Source organism: Mustela erminea, chromosome X, assembly GCF_009829155.1.
Source record: "Mustela erminea isolate mMusErm1 chromosome X, mMusErm1.Pri, whole genome shotgun sequence".
In the NCBI taxonomy this organism is placed as follows: Eukaryota; Metazoa; Chordata; class Mammalia; order Carnivora; family Mustelidae; genus Mustela; species Mustela erminea.
In genome coordinates, this window is record NC_045635.1 from 113,228,160 (window position 1) to 113,254,531 (window position 26,372).

Below are 26,372 nucleotides of genomic sequence, written 5' to 3' on the forward strand. Positions count from 1 at the left end.
AAAATAGATTTCTTGGAATTATCTATGTAGATCATCATGTCATCACCAAATAGGAAAAGTTTCATTTCATCCTTTCTAATCTGTATGCCTTCTACTTTTGTTTCTGACCTTATTGTACTGGCTAGAACTTCCAGAATTATTTGAGTTAGAGTGGTAAAGTGGACATCCTTGCCTTCTTCCTGATCTTAGGGTGAAAGCATTCAGTTTTTCATCATTAAACATAATGTCAGCTGTGCATATTTATTTCTTTGATGAAATGGACCCGTTCTCTGAAACACACAAGCTACCACAACTCACCAAAAATAAATATCGTTACTAGCCCTATAACTATTAAGGAAATTAAATCCATAATTTTCAAACTCCCCAAAAAGAAATCTCTAGGTCCAGATGGCTTCACCAAAGAATTCTACCAAACATTTGAAGAAAAAGTAATGCCAATTATACATAGTTCTTCCAGAAAATAGAAGTAGTGGGAATATTTCCCAATTCATTTCATGAAACTAGTATTACTCTGATACCAAAACCAAAGATAGTACAAGAAAACTACAGACCAATATCCCTTATAAATATAGATGCAAAAAATCCTTAACAAAATGTGAACAAATAGAATATATTCATCAGTATAAAGGAATTATACACCCTGACCAAGTGGGGCTTCTTTGAAATATACAAGTCTGATTCAATATTCAAAAATTAATCAGTGTAAACCACCATATTAACAGGCTAAAGGGAAAAAAAAGGGACATGTTCACATCAATTGTTGCAGAAAAAGCACTTGACAAAATTTAACCTTCATCAAGTTGAGGAAGTTCCCCTCTATTCCTCAGGTGCTGAGAGATTTGTATCACAAATGGGTATTAAATTTCATCCCTCTCTGCATGGCATTTGCTGTGTCCCACACATTTTGAAATGTTGTATTTTTATATTCAATTTAGTTCAATGTGTTTTTAAATTTCTCTTGAGGCTTCCTCTTTGACCTATGGATTATTTAAAAGTATGTTCAGTTTCCAAGTGTTTGGGTATTTTTCTGTTAACTTTCCGTTATTGATTTCTAATCAGAATCCATAATGGTCAGAGAATACACTGTATGTGGTTTTAATTCTTCTAAATATGTTGAAATTTGTTTTATAGCTCAGGATGTGGTCTATCAAGATCCATGGGTACTTGAAAAGAATGCTGGTTTTGAGTAATGTGTTCTGTAACCGTTGATTAGATTCTGTTGGTTGATGGTGTTGGTTAGTTCCTTTATATCTTTGGTGATATCTTTATATATATATATATGTGTGTGTATATATATATGTATACATATATATGTGTATATATGTATGTATATGTATACATTCATATATATATACACACATATATATAAAGATATCTTTATATATAAAGATAAATCCACAGTTGTACACATATATATGTGTGTACACACATATATATATATATATATATGTGTATACACACACACATATATATATATATATATATATATATATATATATATCTTTGGTGACTTTCTGTCTAGTTCTATCAATTGTGGAGAGAGGGGTGGAGAGAGGGGTGCTGAAATCTCTAAGTACAACTGTGGATTTATCTCTTTCTCCTTTCAGTTCTATCAGTTTTTGCTTCACATATTTTGTTTCAAAAACAGCTCAGTTGTGTGGCATAGATACCTCCACTTTGCCAACCTCTGTCTTCCAATTGGTATATTTACATAATTTACATTAATGTTAACATTGCTACAGTAGGGTCTATGTTTGCCATTTGTTTTTTGCTTTCTCTTTCTCATTTCTCTGTTTTCTTTTTCCTGCATTCTTGTGGGTTACTTGAATATTTTTTGGAATATCATATGGATTTATCTGTCATGGCTTTGAGTGTATATCTTTGTATAGATTTTAGCAGTTCCTCTATGTATTAATATACATTACTTGTCACAGTCTAATGGTGGTGTTATTTTACCAGTTCAGGGAATTGTGCAAACCTTACCACCATTTATGTCCCTTTGCCCTCCCCAGTTTATAATATAATTGTCTTAAGTATTTCCTCTACATACGTTTAACTGTATCAGATGGTGTTATAATTTTTGCTTCAACAACCAAACATAATTTTGAAGACTCAAGAGGGGAAGGGAAGTCTTTTTAATTTATTCATGTTTTTACTGTGTTCTTTCTTCCCAGTGTTCCAAGATTTCTTTTTTTTTAAAGTATCATTTCTGTTTAGAGAACAACTTTAGATACTTGTTTAGGATAGGTACTATAGTGACAGATTCTCTTAGATTTTCTTCATCTGAGGATGTCCTTATTTCCCTTTCACTCTTGAGGGATATTTTTGTATGATATAGGATTCTTGGTTGACAGGTTTAGCACTTGAAAAAATGTGCCAATTCCTTATTCAAAACATTGTTTTCCTGTAATATTTTTTCTTCCTTGCCTGCTTTCAAGATTTTTTATTTCTTTGTCTTTAGTTTTCAGAAGTTTGACTATGATATGTCTGATTGTGCATTGGATTCATCCTGTTTGGGGTTCGTTCAACTTTTTGAATATGTAGGTTTATATCTTTTCCCCAGTTTGCAGATTTTCAGCTATTATTTCTCCAATGCTTTTCAGCCCCATTCTCTTTCTCCTCTCTTAAGACTCCAGTGATGTAAGAGCTATTTCTTTTTTTGAGGCCTCACAGTTTCCTGAATCACTGTTCATTTTGTTTTCCAGTGTATTTTCTCTCTTTGCAATTTCTGTTGTTATATCTTCAAATTCTCTGATTCTTTCATTTGTCTCCTCTGCTCTTTTATGACTATCCACTGAGTTTTTCAGTTCTAAAATTTCCATTTTGTTCTCTATATATTCTTATTTATTTGCTGAGACTTTATATTTCTTTGCTGAGACTTATTCTTTTTATTTGTTTCAAACATGTTTGTTGTTGGTGATTAAAGCATTTTTATGACAGCTGCTTCAAAATCTTTGTTAGATAATTCCAGCATCCCTGTCATCTTGGTTTTGGCACCCATCAATTGTGTTTTTTTTTCATTCAGTCTGAGACTTTCCTGGTTCTTAGTATGATGAATGATTTCCAACTGAATACTGTTCATTTGGTTATCATGTAATGACACTCTGGATCTTATTCAAATCTTCTGTTTTAGCTGTTTTGTTTGTTTGTTTGTTTGTTTGTTCTGTTTTCTGATGCTGCTCTGGGAGAGGAAAGGAGTTTACTCTTTTACTGCCAGATTGGAGTAGAAGTTCAGGTTCCCCACTTGGCCTTTGCTGGCAGGGGTGAGGCGGGGGTCAGTTTTTCCTGATAGTTTCCCCTCTTGCTAGGTTGCCCATTTCCTGGTCCTTTGGCTAGAGAGAGCAGGCCTTTATTTCTGTCTGCTCGCATTGGTGTTTTCTGAATTGCTGCCTTCTCTAGCAGCCAGTCGGGGATATGTGGGAGAAAGAGAAAATTCAGGAAACTCACTACCATGTCATTCTTTGGTTACTGAAGTCCTTTGCCAGTCTGCCTTCTTCTCTCTATCTTTATTGGTCTTCTTATGTTTGTTTGATATATAACATTCAGGGTTTTTAGCTGTACTTAATGAGAGGAATGGGGAACAGTATATCTATTCCATCTTCTCAGAGGCAGAAGTCCCCAGTTGACTTTTAGGATCCCACATCTTGTATGAGTTATACCTCATCACTTATTTGTTAAGGTATGGTGTTTAAAAGTTACATTTTAATACACTGTCTTCATTGAGTCAGTGGGTCATACTCATGTATCTTGTGAGATGCTGAGGAAGAACCATAGATTAGGGTATCCCCAGAGTTTTCCAGCTGCTGAGCTGGTGACAGATTCCTTAAATCTGTTCTGCTCTTGAAAAACAAGTCTTCAGATATGTGCCCAGAGCTGCAGTGGATGTTTAAAAGGCTATGGAAAAATTCATCCCCTAGACGTTCAGGGTTGTTAATGTCTAGTCGGGGAGATAAAGCAAATGAATTCTTCATCTCAGGGACTGGCATGTAGTAGACACTCAGTATGTGTTTGTCGCATGGAGAGATTTCTTAAGGAGGTAAAAGTTGGGTTGTCTTCTAGGTTGAATAGGATCTGGAGTTTTTTTTAAGGAGAAATTGAAAAGACTTGTTTATGGGGTGGAGGTGAAGGAGAGTAAGAAGCCAATCCGACTCCAGATGCTCGGTGACTGGGAGATAAGGGAAAAGCTGTGAGTTTGATTCTGGACAGGATTAGCTTGAGCTGTTAACAAAACATCCAAGTACAGCTGCATGGTAAATATTTGGACGATCCAGAGCTGAGGGGAAGATTATACCAGAAATACCCACCTTTTCATCTGAGTCTCCAGAAGATGTAGGACCTAGCCCCAAATTTGCAGCTAACAAACTGTGATTCAAGGAAATTCACAACCCCTCCCTGGACTTTGATTTCCTCATATGTAAAATGGGGTGCATTGCTACATGGTTTTTAAAAAATATTTATTTATTTATTTGAGAGAGAGAGAGAGAAAGAGTGCAAGTGTGGGAGGAAGGAGTAGAGGGAGAGAGAAACCCAAGCAAACTCCATGCTGACCGTGAGCCTGACACAGGGCTCAATCTCAATCTCACCTGAGCTAAAACCAGAGTCAGATGCTTAACTATGCCACCCAGATGCCCTGCTAGATAGTTTTTATGAGATAACATTTGATCAGCACCTGGCATAGAATCTGGTATTTGGAAGGAGCCGCATGCTTGCTAGAATATTTTCCTTCCAGCTCTAAGGTTCTAGGATTCTGATATTTCTTTGAGCAGTCCTTATTGTAATGCCTTCTTAGATTTTTTTTTTTTTACTTAGTAGCTTTTTCCCCAGCAAAGCTCACCAGTCTATACTACACGAAGATAAGAACGCAGAGGAGAGAGAACGTTGTACATGTTGTGTCTCAGTCTTTACAGACAGAAGTTTTTCTCTCTTTTGAGCATTTGCAGTGTTCACGCTTGAATCAGCAAAGCCTCCATTTTGGCTGACTCCAGCCCTCCACTCTGGGGAGTACGATGGGCGGGTAGCCATTAGTACACAGGAAGGGAGGGCTTTGTGGTATCTTAAGGCCACTGGATTTTATTTATTTCCAGTTTGCTCAACATTTGTTCCGTAGATCTGTACAGTTTAAAAAAATGGGTGGGGATGAGAAGAGAATGAAACCTAACCAGGCCTAGAGAAAAAGATGAACAACATTTGCCTTTTGGTATCAACTGGGGCTCATAAGGCTTAAACATGAGACTTCTAGGCTTCGTCCTATCTTTCTGAAAACTAAACAGTGCTGGGACTTTTCACATAGCATCTGAAGAGTTGACTTTGGTTTGGGAAATGGTTCCATATATTATTACCAAGATTTTATAAATGTAAGCCCTCCATCTACCAGAAAGAGTATTTATTTCTTTCAAATGAAAAAGATATTTTTCAGATTGTAAAGTAATACAAGTCCCTTATAAGGAACTGAAAAATTACAGAAATTAAAAAATGAAAATCACTCACAATCCTACAACCTAGAGGTAACCAGTATTACTACCTTCTTCTTCTTCCTTTTTTTTTTTTAAGAGAGAGAGGGAGCATGATCAAGGTTGGGGGAGGGGAGAGAGAGAGAGTCTTATGCAGGATCCACACCCAGCATGGAGCCCAACATGGTGCTCAATCCCAGGACCCAGAGATCATGACTTGAGCCAAAACAAAGAGCTGGTCACTTAACTGACTGAGCCAACCCAGGCACCCCAAGTATTATAACTTTGTGTATTTCCTTCCTTCCAGTCTTTCTTTTTCTAGACACACGCACACACACACACACACGCACACGATCCTCCTGTATATTCATTTGTGGATCCTCCCTTCCCCCACTTAATTTAGGTTGTGAGCATTTGCTCATGTCATGAAATAATCTTCCAAACATGATTTTAAATAACTACATAGCTTTCCACAGTATAAATGTCACTGCATAGGATTTCATAGGAAGGACAACTTTAAAGTTGTTTATACTTTTTCTCTTGTTTAAAACATGTTACAACGAATTTCCTCATATTTATATATTTTGGGACATCTTTTTTTTTTTTTAGGTTTTAGGATAAGACTTAGAAAGGGAATTACTGGGTCAAAGAAGAAGAACATTGTTAAGGCTTAGGCATATGTTGTCAAAGCGCCCAGTGGGAGAGCTGTACCAATCTGCTTTTCCAGGAGTGTTTGAGAATGCCTGCTTCACTGCATTAATCCAGACCACTTCACCCTCATGTATACTGGACACTATTTTGGACCATTTTAATTCAAACGGCATTTGCTGTGCACCTACTATGTGTTGGGTACCATGCAGCCATTAGACTCCCTCCTGTCAGGCTGCGTAAGTGCTATGTCAACAACATACATACAAAGATGGTTAAAAAACACAAGTGAGATATAACAACATACACGGCTGATATCATTCAGTCTTTAAATGGCTCCTGTTGGAGGAAAGACACCATGCTAGAGAAGTTAAAAAATAATTTAGCTCTGGTGAAAACTTTAAAAATGCATCAGTATGAGTCTTGCAAATAATAAAGGTTCAGTAGCGATCATTTACACTGTATTTCCTGGCATACGTTTGGGTATGAATGGAGAGGAATATTACAAATCCACATCTTTTAAAAGAGCAAAAGAAAGAAAGAAAGAAAGAAACCCCATTTGGGTAAAAAGACAATTTCTGCTTTTGTCAGTTCCTTTTAGAAAGTTAACCTGCCGGTTATCAGAGAAGGGGGACACAGAACACACAGAAAGCTAACGTCCTTCTGGCAGCTGGGGATAATTTGTCAGTCTCCTTTGAAATGTGGCTTTGTGCTCGCTGGTGAAGGCAGCTGGAACAGAAAGAGCATGACAGACAAAAGCTGAAATCCACACGAAGAAAGGTCTTTTTCCCAAAAGTTACTGCCCGAGTTAGCAACGGTCGGAAAAGAAAATACATGTATATCTTCCCAGCAACAGGCACGTCTGGTCCTAGAGGAGGCCCTCTATGCTACGGGAATCATTTAGAATAGCAGCAGCCCTGAATAGGGCTGCTGGAGGCGTTCAAACAACGCCTCCCACCCCCATGGAAAATTACATCCTTAAATGCAATTGATTTAAAACTGAGACTAAAACTGAGACTAAATGAATGAAAGTATCGTGTTTAAAATCCAATCAAAAGCGTTTACATGCTGAAGAAGATCTACTTAATAGTGGATGACGGCTCAAGAACTAGAGGTTTAAGAATATGATTGCAATTTCAAAGGGAACCAAAGGAATCACTAAAAATAATGCCATCAAACTGGAAACAACATACATGTCCTTCAGCTGGTGAATGCATAAACTGTGGTACATCCATGCAATGGAATACCACTCAGTAATACAAAAGGATGAACTACTGATGTGCGAATGTCAAAATAATTATCCCGAGTGAAAGTTGCAGTCTCAAAGGGTTACATATTCTGTCATTCCATTTCTGTAACATTCTGGAAAAAGCAAAATTACGGCAACATAAGACATCTGGGGTTGGGAGTAGAGGGGTGGGTTGATTATAAAAGGCAGCATGAGAAAATCTGGGGAGGGTAATGAACTGTTCTATATCTTGATTGTGGCGGTAGTTACATGAATTTATATATTTGTCTTAACTCACAGAGCTGGACACCAAAAATAGTAAATTTTACTGTATGCAGTCTTATTTTTTAAAAAAAATTTATTTCTTTTTAGAAGGGGGAGGGGCAGAGGGAGAAGGAGAGAGAATCTTGAGCAGACTCCCTGCTGAGCAGAGAGCCCAACGCAGGGGTGGGGACGGGGGACTCGATCTCAGTGACCCTGAGATCATGACCTGAGCTGAAACCAGGAGTTGGATGCTTAACTGACTGAGCCACCCAGGAACCCCTATATGCTTTTTTAAGAAGTGAGTGAAAAAAATCTCATAAAGATAATACTATCGAATGTGGGGATGTGGAGGAAAGAGGGGAGTTTGGAGTTGTGTTAAGTGAGTTCTTTTTTTTTTTTATAGCAGGGAGTCAATACATAAGGTCCCAAATGGATAAATCAAGACATAGGAGTGGAGGCATATTATTTAGTGATTCTAGAGTGACCTCCAGCTGAATTGAAAACAGAATCTATGAAAAATGGCTGCCTCTGAGGGGTGGGAGCAGGGGTAGGGCTGAGCACTGTTGTTTTTTGTTCCAAGCTCTCCTGTATGACTTGGTCTTTTTGAACCATGCTCATGCATTGCTCTGATTTAAAAATAAATGTAGTGGAAAATGCACTGGACTGGGATTCGAGAAACCTGATCTCTAAACCCCTATTCTGCACTAAATGAGCAATTCCCCTCTCCTCTCTGGCTCTCAGTGTCTACATCTGTATGACAACAGGGTTGTTGGACTCGATGACCTTTGAGACCCTTTACAGACCTAAAAAAATGTATCAAATTAGATGCTTTGCGTATCCACAACGAGTCTTTGTCGAATCCAGCCCTGAGAGACAGACATTTTTATGTTTAAAGCCAGAAGGGATGAAACTGTCTCATTAAACAGTCTCTTTCGAACCACAGAAGAAACCAAGACACAGACGGGTTCAAAGATGCCCGTGGAAATGACAGTTAATTGGCGACAGAGTGAAGGCTTGGGGCACCACGCAGCTACTCCCAGGTCTGATGGAGTCATTCCCAGGCACCAGGGCTGACAAAAATTCCCTGGGATGACACCAGGAATGAAACTCCTATGCTTGACATGGTTTCACTGGCCTGGGAAATGAGTCAGAATTTTGGAAGTGGTCCCGACTTCAGCGTGCATGCTGCAATACCATAGACATCCTGAAGTTGGTCATGGCCACGCTAAAGCCCAATTTGGGGGCTCTATTTCCTAATAACTGGCAGACAGGCTGTCTTTGACCATGACTGCCAGCCTACTGACTCGCCCTTTGTGTGGGAGGAATCCCAGTGCTCAGAAATGCCAACATTCTCATTCGGATTTAAAACAATGGGTTTGACCATTTTTTTCTCACCAGTCTTTTAGCTCTATGAGCTTTAAGCTCACGCTGTGGTTCACGGAAATCTGTCAAGTGCTATGGAAGATAATGTCCACTTGGAAATTTTTATCAGCCATCATCAAATGAACAAGGTATCTTGGGATGGTTCAGCCATCCCCATGGGAAGAAAGTTGAGAGAGACCCCTGACTTTGACTGCAACATCTTCCGAAGAAGACCTTCCATGTTGACTAGCAAGCAAGCTAAATGCCTGTGTGATTTGCTGAGCACTCCCCCCTCCCCCTTTGCCTGGGCCCACAGGCTCCCTTGCCCCTCATCACATAAGGTCTGAGGTTTTGAGAATAAGGACACCATTATGCGGGGGCTATCATTCTTCCTCAGTGGAAACAACACTGCCCTTTGTAAGCTCCCAGCAAACTTCAAAGGGTGTGGCTATCTTTCTGCGTTCTCGGGGAAGCCTCTTCAGGGAAACACCACTCACAGGGCCTTTCTGGTTCTAGAATCTTCTTTAGCTGATAGTGTGTTAAAACAAGAATTTTTAGGCAGCCCCCCTGTCAGTGCTTTGTCTACTTAAGAAGCAAAATTGTATTTTTAACCCCCCCTTGGAAAAACACTTGTTTGCCAACTTTTGTGGGTCCCCCCCCATCTGTGCTCCTGCTCTAGCCTGGCTGTCTGCCCAGCTCTGAATCCTGCCTTACCTACTGCCTGGCATTTACTTCACAACAGCTGGCCCAGGGATCTCAAGTGCTTAGCCTCAGCTGCCAGCTTAGGGAAGGAGAGGCCCCTGTAGCTGAGCCGGTGACAAAGACAGCATTTGTTCCCACACCAGTCTTCTCAATGTCAACAGCAGTGACAGGCTCCAAAGGGGATCATGCCCAGTCTCTGCCCACTTGGGGAGAACTCCACAAGCCCAGGGATGTTCAGACATCCAGCTTCCATGTCTGCTTTGAATCTCCCCACCATGCCGTGAGAGGACTGGAAACCTGTAACAGGATTCTCAGTTTACTGTGGAAAAAAGGCGAATGACTGGACACTAGGAGATTGCCCAAGGAAATGATGATCATATTGTTCCAAACAAGAATCAGGACACTTGGGTCTGACAAACACCCGTTTCTGAGATTGGCCACTTTGTTTATGTGAAAAAGGCTATGGATGGCTTGCTCACAGTGTGACTGACAGTGGTGGGGCCACCCAGAATGGTGGCTGATGGGAAGGAGGCTGGCATGAGAGTAGGTGTGTCTTATTTACCCCGCAGAGACATGGGGAAAGGAGACTGTGTCCCAGATCACCTCTCCCAGGGGGCTGGGTGGCATTCCTGTCTTTCTTCCAGCAACAAATGTTGACTGTTCCAGGTGCTGGGATAATACAGATGACTCAGATAGGTCTTTGTCCTCAAGGTGTTCACAGATGGATGAGGGTGTCGCCAGTCTCAGTGGGGACTGGGGGCTATGACAAAGAGTCCCGCTTCACACCTGAGGAGGTTCATGCTGGTCCTTCCGTGGGCCAATAGAAAGTCGTGTTTGTGTGGTTCTTCTAACTGTAGAGATGGATGTGTATGAACTGACCCACTTTGATTCTCCTCCTTAGAGAAGGATCCATTTTGTCACCAATCTGTTCAGACGACCCATAATGCTTAAAAGTATAGCCTCCAATGATTATTTTGGTTGTTGGGTTTTTCTTTTCGGTAATAAAAGTGGTGCCAGTCTCTGATTCCTCAATAAGTTGAGCACAGTGTCGCCATAGGACCCATGACTCTACTCCTAAGTATGAACCCCAGGGAATTGAAATCTAAGTCCAAACAAAAACTTGTCCATCAGTGTTCACAGCAGCACCATTCACAATAGCCAAAAGGTGGAAACAACCCAAATGTCATCAACTGATGATGGATAAGCAAAATGTGGTCTATCCATACCATGGAATACGATTCACCCATAAAAGGAACGAAGTAGTGACCCATGCTACAGAGAGATGGAGCTCAAAAACACGGTGCTAAGTGAAAGAAGCCAGACAAAAAAAGGACACCTAGGATATGATCTCAGCTACATGAAATATCCAGAATATGCAAATCCACATAGATTTAGAGAGTAGATCAGTGATACAACGGGCTGGGGGGAAGGAAAAATGGGGAGTGACTGCCTTGGTCACTGTCCAGAAATGTTCCTTACACATAATAGGAACTCGGTAATTATTTGTGGAGTTCTTTAAAAGAATGAATAAACTATGTTTTTCTAATGCTCTTCTGAGAGCCATCTGAGAAGCATATGCCATTTTCTCTAACATTTCCAGAATGTAGGGAATCAGGTGAAGTATAAGGCCAGTGTGGAAAAGAGGGCCAGAGAGCTGTCTGGTGTATTGTCTTATGAGGGCCCAACCTGCATGACCTCATATCAGCCTAGCTACCTGCCAAACGCCCCACCTACAAGGACCATCACATTGTAGGGTTTGGGCTCCAACACAGGAATTTGGGGGAGGGGACATAATTCAGTCCCTAGCAGCCAGGATGCATTAAAATAGTCACAGTGCATCAATGGAAAGGGTCATATTTGTGGGCAAGATACAGATGTCAATGTTTTCACTGTAGCTTCTCCCTCAACCCACCAATGGTGCCTGCTCACATTTGGCTTCTGCAACCCCTATAATCTCTTCTCTGACATGGTTTTCTTTGGGTTGTAGTATCATCTCAAAGTTTCCAAGAATCTAGAGAACAGTTTTGTTCACTCCCTTATTTATCCTAATAACATTAGGTCCCCTCCCCACCCGGGGAGCCCTGCCAACATCAAGGGTCACTCTTTCCACCCCTGCCCTGCCCTCTGCCCAGCCCCAATGCTTCCTGCTTGCTTCTTACCCAATAAGACACAGGCATTTTGCATTACATGACATAGCAGTCCATGCAGACCCTACAGCCCCAAAGTTGATTACAGGTGACAGATTAGGGTGCCACCAGGTAGGAGAGTAGAAAGTTGGAGCTTCGAAGTGATGTGATTACAGGAACCAGTCATCCCGGTGTCATGTATACATGATGATATGAAATAGTCCACATGAAGGTGCTGACACATTGTAAGCACTCAATAAATGTTCATTATTACCCCATGATAAAGGTGTTTATGCATCCAATACAATGTTATTGAATAATATTCAGGCATATAGATAAGTCGTTACAATGTATTATTAGGTGAAAGAAGATTACAAAGAACGTGTACAGCCTCATCCCATCTTTACAAAAATCGTATAGTATTATTGTGTAGTAACTTAGGGCTCAGGATCTGAAGGCAGGTCACTGTTTAATCTGTGTACTGCCACTTATTAGCTGTGTGACCCAGAGGGAGTTACTAAACCTCTCTGAACTTCAGTTTCTTTCATCTGTAAAATGGAGAAGACACGTGTGTGTGAGTAGATACACATTAATGATATGCTGCCATAGCTACACACCCCAAGAGATGTGAGTGAATTATAATTTTATATCAGAATTAACAAGATTTCAGTACAGTCATTAAGATACACAGCGAACACACAGAAACCAAAAACTTTCTTAGATGCCAGCAAGAAGCAGAAAATAGGAACAAAAGACGCCAGTCACAAGAGCAGCGTAGGTCAGGGCAAAAAGCGGAGTGATCCCTCTGCCAAGCTCTGCAACAGCCGGGCTTAGCAGGTGCTATGGATTCCCAAGCCTACAAGCAAGGCTGTGGCCTCGGCCCTTTCTCCCTCGGGGCTCAAGCCCAGCTGAAGGAGCTGGCTGTCGGACTGCACGCCATCTCCCCAGCTTCCTTGTTCTCTCCCCAGTTGAGACACAACCGCTACAGCAAACTAGCCGGCAGACATGATTCCCTGCCTCCCACGTACACAACTTTCTAGACCGTCCTGCTCACAAAGCCACTTTCACTTCTTAAAGACTTTATTTATTTATTTGAGAGACAGCGAGAGAGAGCACGGAGTGGGGGAGGAGCGGAGGGAGAGGGGGAAGGAGAAGCAGATCCCCGCCGAGCAGGGAGCCCGAGGTGGGGCTCGATCTCAGGACCCCCGGGGATCATGACCTGAGCCGAAGGCAGATGCTTAACCGACTGAGCCACCCAGGCGCCGCCACTTTCACTTCCTGAACCACATTTTAGTTTCATGACAGTCCTTGCTTGCAATTTGCTGGGTGATGAACCTCGAGCAGTTTCCGGGGGAAAGGGTTTCATGGTCATGAACATTATGGGTTCAAATCCCAGTTCTAACTTCCCTCTTCTGCTGTCTGGGGGCTAACACTGGCACCTCGCTTTTAGGGATTTGTGAAACTTATGTTAGATTAGGTACAGAAAGGGTTTAGCGTGGTTCCAAGCACATCGGAAGCTCTTGATATGCGGGAGCTGCCGTCATCCTTAAAACAGGAATACAGTCGAGCCTTGAACAACATGGATTTGAACTGCACGGGTCCACTTACATGCAGGTTTTTGGTTATTTTTTGGTAAATCCAGTACAATACTGTAAATTTCTTTTCCTTAAGATTTTCTTAATAACATTTTCTTTTCTCAGAGCATACCTTATTATAAGAATAGAGTATATAATACATGTAGCATACATAAGTCTGTTAATAGACTGCTCTTGTCATTGGTAAGGTCAACAACAGGCTATCAGTAGTTAAGTTTTGGGGGAATCAAAAGTTATATGCTGGTTTTTGTGCAAAGGGGAGGGAACATGTTTAAGAGTTAACTATAGTTTGTTCTAAACGGATAACAAAGGTTTCATCTCCGATATGCTACAAACTGCTCGCAGCCATGAAACAGGATTTCCCCGCCCCTAGCTCTTGTCCAAGAGAATTTCAATAATATCGGGATCTAGGGTTTCGCCTGGGAACCCAAAACACAACCACACAGGACTCCTCAGGGTGCACAGGCTCAGATATAAGCCACAGACTTACCACCTAGATGGACAGAGAGAAGTCACACACAGGAAACAACCAGTTTCTGTGAGAACCGGGGAACAGTCCTGAGACATATGTATATAAGGAAATAGAGCCATATGGGAACGTATATAAGGAAATACGTGATCTCTACACAATCCTTCTAAGCCCTGAAGCCACAGGGCTCTAGTCAACCAGCAAAGGCAATTTAAACACAACAAAGTCATTTTTAAATTCCCCTAAGTATGAAAACAAGATCGTCTTCTAGCCTCTGTTGGCGACCTCAATCAAGTGCATGGCCCCTTCCCATGCAGGAAGGGCACCCAGTCCAGGGTATAGCGGATGGAACCAAGCTTGGGCCACTCAGACACATAACAGGTAGAAATAAATGGTGCTTTGGAATCCCAGATGCCATGATGGCTCAGAGGCGTCTTTACACTCACCAACCCCCATGGGGTGTGCTTAATGGGTGGGGAGGCAGAGCGACTTCACAGCACTGGGTTTTCTTGCCCAAAGGAAAATGCTCAAATCTAGGAAAGAAATTCTCAGCACACAACCCAGGGAACTGAATCCTGAGGCCCCCCACCCCACTTTTTTTCCCTTTCTCTCTGTACCTTTCATGCTGAAATGTCAACATCGGTTCACTGCTGGCCCAGGTCTATGACCAAACTGTGCAGGCCGAGAGAGGTACTTTTCCACCTGAAAAGCTCCCCAAGACCCGTTACATCAAATAGAAGCCCAGGGAAGAGGATGAGGAAGGGGACTGTGGAGGTGTTTTTTCTCTTGACTTAAGGGAGTTTCTTTCTTTCTTGTTTTTTTTTTAGGGATATTGTGCACTTTGGTTAACTGCTCTGAAAGCATCATTTTCCTCATCTGTGAAATGGGGGGAAATAGCAAAACATATCTCAAAAGACTGTTGTGAAGATTAAACAGGGCAATGTCTTTAAGTTGTTTAGTAATATGCAAATGCTTGATACATGTTGACTATTATTATTAGTACTGGTTAATACTCATACATAAATTATTATTATTATTAAAAAATTTTATTTATTTGAGAGAGAGAGTGCACAAGTGGGGGGGGAGGGGCAAAAGGAGAAGGACTAGCTGACTCCCTGCTGACCAGGGAGCCCATGGGGCTGGATCTCAGGACCTTGGTCATGACCTGAGCCAAAGGCAGTTGCTTAACTGACAGAGCCACCCAGGTGCCCCTATAAATTAATAATTAGTACAGCTTAGTATTACTTTTAGAAGTTGCAAGTTTTCTATAGTTCCCATGTATCACAAGAAAGGACAGCTGGAAACAGGGGGACTGGTTCCCCCTTCCTTTTTAGCTATTTAAACAAATCTTTCCTTTATGATTTTTGACTGTTATTCCTAAATTAAAAAAAAAAAGCCTATTGTTCTAATTTGAAAGCATTCTAAACTTAGGGGAGTTTTAAGCCAAAGAAACTTCTTGTGCATCTTCTTTGGTAAAGACCCATTTTGTAACATGGAGAGTCACCTCTGGGTTTTTCTACTCAGCAAATGATTTTGCCCGGTTTGCTTTAAGCAGGTCCCGTGGTCCCGTGTGAAAGAAGCATCGCTTGTGCTAGAGAACATGGGGGTGGCCACCATGGGGAACAGTATGGAGGCTTTAGCAAAATCACCAGAGGGTATTTACCCAAAGAATATGAAAGCACTCATTCAAGGGGACCATGCACCCCTATGCTTATAGCAGCATTATCTACAATAGCCAAACTACGGAAGCGGCCCAAGTGTCCACTGACTGATGAATGAATAAAGAAGAGGGGATGATATCTATACACACAATGGAATATTCTGCAATCAAAAAGAATGAAATCTTGCCATGCGTAACAAGGTGGACAGAGCTACAGTATATTACAGTAAGTGACATAAGTCGGTCAGAGAAACACAAATAGCATAGAACGGCACTCACAGGTGGAATTGAAGAACCAAAACAAATGAGCAAAGGGAAAAAACAAAAGAGAGAGAGACAAAGCAAGGAACAGACTTTTAACTATAGAGAACTGACGGTTACCAGAGGGGAGGGTGTGGGAGGGCGGTTAGGGAGCATACTTGTTGTGATGAGCACGGAGTGGTGTATGGTAGTGTTGAATCACTATATTGTACACCTGAAACTCGTATTACCCTCTGTGCTCACTCTACTGGAATGAAACTAAAAAGACACAAAAATAAAGATGCAAAATCAATTTGCACCTTGCAGAGAGAAAACTCTTGATGTTCCTGGAGGTGAAGGCTCCAGACGCCAGCAAGCACTTGCTCATCGTTCCCATGCCCGTTCTGCCCATTTCGGTCTGAATTTTTATTTGCAGCTCCCAGCTGGACTCCCCATCCCCTTTTCTTGTCCCTCTGCTGCCGCACTTGGCTGTTCCTCACTGCCTACCACATCAAGTCCACACCCTTTCCCTTTTGGTTTGGGCACTTGAGGTTTCCGTAACCTGTTCAACCAAAATTTCTGCTACTTTCCAAAGTAGCCCCCTGGTTAGCGGCTGTGCAAGCGAGTCCAGTCCCCAGCATGCACTCCTTCCAGACTCTCTACTCTCGCTGCTCTGCCCACCACACTTTCCTTCTTCCCTCCATTTCCCAAAACCTAAGGCCTGCCTTTCAGAAGCCTTTCGTGTGTCCTGCCATGGACTTATGTCTTCCCTTCTCTGCAGTCTCACGGCCCCTGACTTGCCAGATCGTCCCATGCGGTGACTGGTTAGACTGTCTCATGAGTTCCCCACTCGTGGAATTCACACCCTGATCTGACTATAGAAGCCTTTCCCAAGGGCCTAGCTCCATGCTATATTAATCTGTTCCTAATAAATGCAAAACTCAAAAACCGATACCCAGGAGGCACCGGGGTGGCTCATTTGTTAGAACTGCCTTCGGCTCAGGTCATGATCCCAGGGTCCTGGGATTGAGACCCTCATCAGGCTCCCTGCCTTCTCCCTATCCTGCTTCTCCATGTCCTGCTTCTCCCTGTCCTACTACCCTGCTCGTGTTCCCTCTCTGGCTGTCTCTCTCTCTCTCTGTCAAATAAATAAAATCTTAAAAAAAAAACCCACAATACCCAGTAAACATTTCTTGCTAACACACTCATTTTTTTTTTAAAACATCACATTTTACCAAGCCCTCAAAACCCGTAGACTTGCTCATAGGATGGCTGCCGATAAGTGGCTTTTCCAGCACCTGCCCGGCTGGCTGTTCTGAGACAGAAAGGAGCAGGGGCAAGAAAACCCTTTGCTCACTCTGACTGCTGCCCTCCCAAAGCACTGACTGCGGCGCTGGAGCTGATCTGACCATGCCAGCTCTTCTGGTCTCCTATAGACACAGCCCGAACCTTGTTCAGTAACAAACACGGTGTCAGGGCCCTTCCGCAGCTTTTAGCAGAGGACAAGTGCTGAACTTGTCTGTGTTTTGACAAAATGGCAAAGGTCCCATCAGTTTCATTCCTGTGCCCGCGAATGGGTCACTGAGCATGGCCCTGGGTAACAAGGTGGCCCGCAGAAGGAGCTCAGCATGTAGCCAGAAAAGAACTTCAGGTCTTCTTAAGGACTTGCCCATCTGGTAGAGATACCATTGGCGTTTTTATTTATTGAGCACTTCTGTGCATCAAGCCTGTTATAGCCATCACCTTGCTTAGAACCTTCACCACAACCCTGTATTTTCCCCATCTATTAGATGAGGAAACTGGCTCAGGGAGAGGAAGCGACTTGCCCCAAATCACAGGGCTGTCTGCCTCCAAAGTTCAAGGCTTATAGCAAACAATCCCCACTCATATCCTCTTGGTGTGGCCATCACCCTGAAAATAGGGCAGGGGGATGACTGGAGCTGGACAACCTGCCCCGTGGGCACCCCTCCTTAGAGGCAGCGGGAGGGAAGAGAACACAGACAAAGCTACCGCCCCACGAACCTGCCACTGGGGCTGTAAATTGCAACGTTCATGGACACAATCACAGTTAGACTTTCCTCTAGGTCAACAGTTCTTAACCTTTTGGGGGGTAGACCCCTTTGAAAATCTGAGGAAAGCTACAGACTCTCTTTTCAGAAAACTGTATATAAATGCAAACACAATTTTGTGTAGTTTCGGAAAAATTCATGGAGCTTCCTGTGTTTCAGCCAAGAAATACAGACCCTAGGTTAAAAAGAAAAAAATCCCTGCTTTAAGCCAACCTAATTCTATGTGCTAAAAAGTGATAAATTAGGCAACAACCTAAGACAAACAAACCAGGATTGGCTTTATGGAAATTTCATTTTCATGAATCTTTCAGGAGCATGCCTAGTTGCCTCTGTGAGATGACAATGGCGCAGATGACCCTCCTCAGGACTGGCCAGGGCATGGAGCTAGAAATGACACATAGAGCTGGTAAAAAGTTGTTTTTTGTTTTTGTTTTTGTTTTTCATTACCAGAGTAGCCACTCAGCATATAAGAATGGCCTCGCAAGATGGAGATTGGACTACATGACCTATAATGGTCCCACTCAGCACCATGAGTCAAGAGTTCTAAGACCTACGGAAAGCCAAAGAACATTCAGCCCACAAGGCTACTCCTGTTAAGCAACTGATGGCTCCGTGAGACGCCAGGTACCCAATGAGGGCAGATGAAGTATATATTGGCTCCCTCACCTGAGTCTACAATCAACTTCTTAATTAACTCTGACCCATGTTATTCCAAATAGCAAGTGTTTGTTCCCTGCCAACCAGGGGTCATATTGTTCTTTTACAAAAATAGTAGATAATCCCAACCCAAGTCATTCCAAGGCCACTTCCCCTGGCCTCTTGCATTCTGAATAGACAAGGTCTTACTGTAATCTTCAATACTATTGTTAGTCACAGCCCGATACCGCTTCATCTGAAGCCATTGCCAGTGTTTGAGCCCTTGTACAAATGGTGCTTAGTTGTAAGGCATAGACCTGACACATGGATCCTATAGCACTTTATCCTTTAAAAACCTTTGCACTTGAAAATGAGACGTGGTGTAGTACCTTCGAAGGAATAGTGGACCCAGAGCCCTTGTTCCTGTGTGTATAGCCTCCTTACCTCTCCCCGAGCCTCACTTCCCTCTCTCAGACAGGTAACAATCCTTACCCTGCTTATGTCACATGCATCTTGCCAGATTTCAATGAGAGAGTGAGTACAAGAATATCGTATTCACTGAGAGTGTTGGACAACAGAAGAATTCATAACCATTAGCAATTCAGAAATTTAGAAAACATTTATTGAGGCCATATTATTCCCAGGCACTTTATGTACCTTAAGTGCTTACAGGATCTGAAACAGGCTTGGAAAGAGGAAAATAATGCTTCCAAGCCCACACGACCAGGTGGCAAGGAACTGGGGCACTCTCTCTCTCTCTCTTCCTTTCCCCCTCCCTCAAGTTGGCTTTCCATTACTCCACGTTGCCCTGTCCCAGAACATTCCCCCCACTGGAATAAGAAATTGTTACTCACTTAAGAAAAATATATCCTTGACCCTCCTTGAGACCTCCAAGGCAGTCGGCTCTGTTTCCTCCTTGTGAATGCGTAGCTGGGGATGGAGAAAGAAGATGAGCAGCCCCTCTGAGTCGACCCCTCTATGGACTCCTCTATGTCGGAACTGTTGGAGTTGTGTATTGCTTTGAGAAGATGGCCGACGACTTCGCTCTCCCTCTTTCCCCGCCCCCCTTTCTAATTTGCAAGTTGTAAAAATGTGTCGCCCCCAAATGCACCAGGTGTCTCCAACTTTCTAATTGAGCAAGGCAGACTCCTTCCCAGCCAAGAGCCTTGAAATATTTATCCAAATTTTAGCTTCACTGAATTAATGCCTTAAGCTGGTGAGCAATCCAACTGAAGGTCAATGTTCGTTTCCTAAAGTTGTCCAATGTCTGTGTGGTATTTAGACCTGAAAATGATGACTTTACTCCAGATTGCAAACTCCCCAGAGTGCACCCTGGAGATGGAAGCCAGCCCACACTGTTTTCTGATCAGTCAGCATAAATGAACCTCTCTTTTGAGTTCAAGGTGGGCTCAGAATTGAAGCCGTCTTGAGATAAAGCAGATCAGCCCCATTCACCCCTGGGGGGAAGGCCTCCAAGCAGGGGAATGTGAAAGGCCCCTCCGGTCAGGGGAGACATCCGCTCCCCTTGGCTTTGGGCTGTACCAATTGGCAGATAAAGCTCTGTGTGAATGCAGGCCAGACCAAAATGGTGCCGAGACAGCCACAGTGTTGTTTAGCAAAAAGAAAGGAAACATCTGCAAATCCTGGGTTGGTGCTGAGCGGGGACAGCCTGCTGCTTTTCCTCATGGGCCCACGGTGGGCTGGGTCCTGACTGATCAGAATGGTTCCCTGAAACAAATGCATTTGAAAGATATTTTCCACCCCCCCCCCCAAACAGGAAATTCTTGTGTTTAGTCATCCTTACTCCATGGGCTGAGTCAGCAAGCTCTGCTTTAACCACAGCTGCTTTCAAATGGTAAGCTTAGAAGACCAGTTAGTTGAGTGAGAAGGCTTGGCTGAAATGCTCTGACGGCCAGAGCTCCCAAGTCGGGTGGGATACATTGGAGTTCCTGAAAATTAGGCACTGCTCAGGACTTCGCATCCTCCTGGGTGGGCCTCAATTACATTTTAGTATGTTGGTACTATAGAGCATTCCAGAACCAGTAGGGACAACAGCTTGAGGACTTAAAGAGACCAGTATGGTGCCATGGCATGACCTGTTGGCCTACGACTTAAGGTCCTGGTCCTGCCAGTAGTCAGCTATATGTGTCTACAGGGTGACTGTCCCCGCTCTCCGGCTCTTAGCATTCTCAGGCTTAAAATCAAGCTGGGATAAAGGACCCATAAGGCTTTTCCCTGCTGCGACATTCTACGGTCTATGAGACAATCTAGGACAGATGACCATCTATTCTTTTCCGAAATTACCTGGGGAAGACACTACATGGCCAATTTTGGGAGCCCAGCCCAGCATTTTATCCATCTAGAGATAAACGTCCACATCTAAATGTCTTTCCTGGGTCTAAGCACAGTCTGCTCTCTCTTGTTTGGACCTCTGCAGACATGGAGAACCCCCAGGGAACACTCCTTTCTGAAAGATCCTTTGTCAATTCCAAGAACCTTCATGCCCGAGTTCTGATGAATCTTCCACAGGCAAAGGAGGCTAGTGCTTGGGTTTCGGTGACCACACTTCCCTCTCCTCAGATCGCTTGCCACCCTTCTTGTTGTTATCACAGACTTGTGATCTTAGGGGGATTGAGGCTGGGACAGACTGACTAGCTGTTGGACAGTTAGCTCTGCAGAAAGGAAGAAGTCACTTATTCCACATCAGACATCTCACAGAAGTTGTCCTAGAGCACAGAGAGTCTCAGACACATGAGAGAGAAAAGCCTAGTATAATGTCACCCTCTCTGCTCCTGGGTCCACATCTGGACATGTGCGCCCAATGATGAAGACGGTTACCATTTGAACATTTATTCAGTATGTGCTAGACATCGTTTGAAGCAATTTACACGCTCGTTTGATCTCATTTCATCCTCACAACAGTACAATTCTTATTCAAGCTTTACAGATTAGGAAACTGAGGTACATCAGAGCTTCATTAACTTGTTCAAGGTTAAAGCACTGGTAAGCAGGGGAGCAGATCTTCAGACCCAGAGCTCAGCTCTGAACTATCATGCTTCTGAGTGGGCCAGTTTCATGGGAGGACCTCGATGGTATGGATGATTCTGGCACCTATAAGGGACTGCCCATGCCACCTGCCTCATGTGTCTGCATCCCTGGTCAGGTGCAGCTGCCTGGCCTGGTTTCCATGGCATTCTGTGCCCCCTTCTACAGGGAAAAGGGCTTCCTCTTGCAGAGCTGCCAAGTGTTGACTCCACGACACTGGAAATGAGTCATGTTTTCCTCTTACAAGGGCAACATAGGGAAAGATCATTCTATAAGATGGGTTTCCCCACACCAAAGAAAGTGTTGGAAAATTACCACATTCCTTTGAGCTTGTATATCCATTAGACTTGTCAAATGTCAGAGTTCGGGGAGAACTTAGAGCATCATCAAAGTCCTTCCTGTTGCAGATAAAGGGACTGGAGCTGAGAGAGTGGGATGGAATGCCTGCAGACTGAGAGGTAGCTGGCTCTTAAAAGTTTGGGAAAGGGACAGAAATGACAGAGTCACCTTACTTTATAATTCCCCCTGGAGCCCACCCTATGAAGGAATTGGAAGGAGGGATTCACCCACACACCAGAGCTATAACCCCTTGCATAAGAGGGATTCCACAAACGTGGGCGGCTAATGCAGTGACATAACAAGGGACTGCCCCATTCAGACGACCAAGGACCACAGCTAAATGGCAATGTCCCCATAACTTCACACAAGACCTACTGACAAAATGGACCCCACACCAACAATCACAGAGGGCTTTGAGGAAAACCACGTCTGTTGAAAAAGAAGCTGGTCATTGCAGACTAATGACCGTGATCTCAAAGCCGACTCCAGAGAAAGCCAAGTGGAACCACTTTACTTCACAGTTATGAATGTGCAGACATTATTGAAATATTTTCAACCAAAGGGCTTACAAAGTCTTCTTTTAAAATAAATCTTATGGTAGTGGCGCACCTGAGTGGCTCAGTGGGTTAGGCCTCTGCCTTTGGCTCTGGTCATGATTTCAGGGTCCTGGGATCGAGCCCCACATCCTGCTCTCTGCTCGGCAGGGAGCCTGCTTCCACCCTGCGGCCCCCCCCCAGCTCTGCCTACTTGTGATCTCTGTCTGTCAAATAAATAAAATCTTAAAAAAAATAAATCTTATGGTAGTAGAAGTTTTCGTGCATCCTAACGCAAGAGTTAATATGGAAAAATGTAAAACAAGGACCTGGAGCTTTGTCTGTGGTCAAAGCCGCCAGAAACTGGCTGTAAGGAACAGTGTCTTAATGGCTGTGTTCAAAGAAACAGCAGATCCTTTTTCATTTCCCAGTGTGAGCCCACAATGTATTTTCCAGCCTCTTCCTCCTAAACTCAGAAGAAAGTACCAGAGTTTAAAAATAAAAGATACAGAATTAGAGCTCTTGCCTGCTCTGCCTGCTACTGAGCAGATAGAAACCTTATGACGTGTCAGGTCTCCTCTAGCTAAACCCGAACAGGCTGTTAAAAGACCCGCGTCATGCTGTTTGGTTAGTCTATGACTGCCTCCTTGGCTTTGCCATGTGGTAAAGTTGGCCACACAGCATCTTATAAATAACCAAATGAACTCCCCCCTCATTTTATAGGGTGGCTACAGCCTGATTACCTCTCACAATTGGCCAACCTCTTAATTCATCCCAGCCTGCAGCTGGCCTCCAGGAACACGGCGGAGGCTTGGTTGGGTGGGAAGGCGGAAGGTGGGAGAGCGACTGGGCATGCGTGCACATGTGCGTGGCCCACAGAACCACCCTAGAAGGTTTTTTTTTTTTTTTCATAGGTAGTCAGGACTTGCAAACGAGAAAAAAACCCTGCCTTTGTAGTGTTAGGGGATGACATTTCGTTGCAAAAATAAATGATTTGGTCATTACCATTTCATGGTTGCTGGCAACCAACTGCCTCTGCTTTCTAACAATTTCCATTTTAGGCACTGACAGGCCCTTCAAAGTGATTCAGCCAAATATCCACCCAAAGTTGCGTATTTGGCAGTTTCATACTGAAAAATCTGGGGCCTCTGGGCAAAAATGTCAGAAAGGGCTCCCTCCTTCTTTGTCAATTGCGAAACAAACAGATCACCATAAACAGTCACCCGGGGCTCCCGGGGGCAGCCATGTCGCCGGAAAGAGAAGGAACGGAAGTTGTTGGCAGGGGCTGCTTCCTTGGCTCTGGTTACTGCTCTCCGCTCTCCCCGTTGCTGCTTGTTCTTTCCCTGAAGGCCAGAGCTGCCTCGGTCTTTAACCCTAACGAGGTGGAGCCCAGGTCTTCAGCGCGCAGGCATGGCGTGCTGGTGGAAAGCCAGGAGCAGGAACGGAAGTCACTGGGTCATGATTCTCTGAGGCGCTGGGGTCTGGGTATACTGGGAAAGCTCCCCTTATCGAACTGGGTGAACCCACACACAGGCTGTTACCTTGGACTGTCATGGGGCAACTTTTCTAGGTTGGTCTCTGGAACACACCCAGGCCTCTGGGCTTCTGGGCAACCACAAGGCCTAGAGCACTCTGGTTTGCCCACTGGGAAGCAAAAGTGGAGCACCTCCCAGGGAGACCCCTGCCCGACCAGTAGCCCTAAGAGTCTGAGTCCCCAAAGAACTTGCACACATGTTTCCCTTAGTCTTAAAGTCTCTCCTCTGGGCTTTTTAAGCAACTGGTCCCCTCTCTTCATGCCTGACTCACTTTAAATGTCCGCCTACCTTGGTGAGGCCATCTTGACTCCTCAGCCCAGGCCCTATCTATATTTTTCTCTTTCACAGAACCTTTTTTTTTTTTTCTGATTTAAGCATTCCCTACCATTTGTGGCTACGTGTTTATCTGTGTGTTTGCCTATGACTCATCTCTTCTGTGACACAGTAAGTCTCCATGAAGTCAGGGCCACTTTTGTTTTGTTCACCACTGTGCTCCCAGTGCCTCTCATAGTGCCTGGCATGTAGTAGATACTCAACAAATGTCCACTGAGTGGATGAACCAACTGGCAGTGTTCTGCTAACTAGTCCAGTCTGCGAAAATTCAAAACGTAGGCTTAGTGTCTCTTCGCAGAGGTCTCTTCCTAAAATCTTTTGGCATTTGTAGCTCCTTGTCTATCTGAGAGAGAGAGAGAGCAAGCCCTCAGCCACATCCTTCCCCTGTCCACTTCCTACTTGCTTCACGATGCCCAGGATCTGGGCACCAGGACCAGGCAGCTTCTTGGCCAGAGGCAGTGAGGGCTGAGACTTTGCCACTCAGGACAGACTCTACTAGCAGCGGCTCGAAATGTCATTGGGTGGGGGGTGGGAGAATATTATATTTAAAATAACACTCAAATTTACCCTCTCTTCCCTTTGGGAGATATTTTTAAGAAGTTATTTGGAGGGGTGTCTGGGTGGCTCAGTCATTAAGCATCTGCCTTTGGCTCAGGTCATGATCCCACGGTCCTGGGATTGAGCCCCACATTAGGCTTCCTGCTCAGCGGGAAGCCTGCTTCTCCCTCTCCCACTCCCCCTGCTTGTGTTCCCTCTCTCACTGTGTCTCTTTCTCTGTCAAATAAATAAATAAAATCTTTAAAAAAAATAGAAGAAGTTATTTGGATTCCCTGTCTAAAAACAGTAGCTGGTCTTCTCAAAACTACAAATGAAGTCACGTTGCTGTTATGTCTGAAAACGGTCTTCCATTCAGTTGTCAATGACAGATACAACCCCCCAGCTGCTCAGTCCCCCTTCCTTTAAGGAAGGAAAAAAACGAGTTACCAGATCACCAGCATTAGAAAAGGGTTCCCATGCCTGCTGCTCCCTTTCTTCCTGTCATTAGCTGCAACAACATTGAAGTTTGTTCAGAAACGTATGGAAGGCCCCGTGCTTTCTGATTACACGTTTGAATGGCAATGAACCCATTTATTTCTGCTCTGTCATTCCCTAACACGACCAAGGAAGGATTCCCCCCCCCCATTTGAAAATATGAATCATCTCCACTCTGAAAAATCGTCCCCAAAAAGTTGATCAAAATTTAAAACTTGTTTCCTTCAGCCTGGAAGTTCCACTGCTTGGAACAGATCCTGTGTATGTAACAGGATGCAAAGATGGATGGACCTCCAGAACGTTCGCCAAAATAGCATTTATAACTACGGAGCTCCTGCGAAACAGAACCCTGAGCAGTCACAAAAAAAAAACGGTAAGACAGATCTGTACATCCTGTCATGGAAAGATTTCCATGATGTCCTAAATGAAAAAAAGCGAAGTCTGATCCAGTAGGATCCCATATATCTTCAGAGCCTGTCTGTTTTTCCTTCCAGCAATTTCACAAAATCCTGTCCTTTCATTTCCTCTCACTGGTTCAGACCCCCAACTGGTCCCCTGGTCCCAGGGTCTCTCTTTCCAGTTCGTTCTTTCCAGTCAACAGGAATGAATGCTTGAAAAGATCACTTTTTCCAGATCTTCTTACTGCCAGAGGCAGAGTCTCAAGCAACAGATCCATCACAATGACAGGAGGCAGGTTGGGGGCATGTTTCCATGTTCTGGGATTAAGGGAGATCCGATTGGAGGGTGAGTTTCACCCTGACCAGCTCTTTGACTTAACCCCGCTGAGCCTCAGTTTCTCCATCTGAAAAGTGGTCATAGGGGGGTTGTGAGAATGAAATGAGATTTATTATTACTATCGTTACTTTTATTTTTAAGCCAGAAATTGGCCTATTTGAAATTGCTCTGATCTTTCCTGCCTGGCCTTATAGGGTAGCGTCCCAATGCCTTCGGTCCTATCCTGGCTTCATTAAGAGTTTCTTTGTGGCTGCCTGTTCTGTTTCTTTTCTTTGGGATCAGGTGACGATTTTACTCCACCAATTCTTTAAAACAAAAAGGGCTGTTAGCCTGTGCTGTGGAATGAAAGGGCATGCCAATTCTTTTCTTTT

General features: G+C 43.7%; 1 protein-coding gene across 4 annotated transcripts in view; it reads right to left on the reverse strand.

The window, feature by feature from the left end:
* The window catches only part of PLAC1 (placenta enriched 1), a 179,562-nt gene that overhangs the window by 21,805 nt on the left and 131,385 nt on the right, over window positions 1-26,372 (reverse strand). Inside the window, exon 1 of one of the 4 annotated variants that reach the window (XM_032330472.1) lies at window positions 19,304-19,363. The exons of the other annotated variants lie outside the window; for them this stretch is intronic. The gene's annotated coding sequence lies outside the window, so the exon portion shown is untranslated. Of the gene's footprint in view, window positions 1-19,303; window positions 19,364-26,372 lie in introns of those variants that run through there. 4 annotated transcript variants of the gene reach the window in all.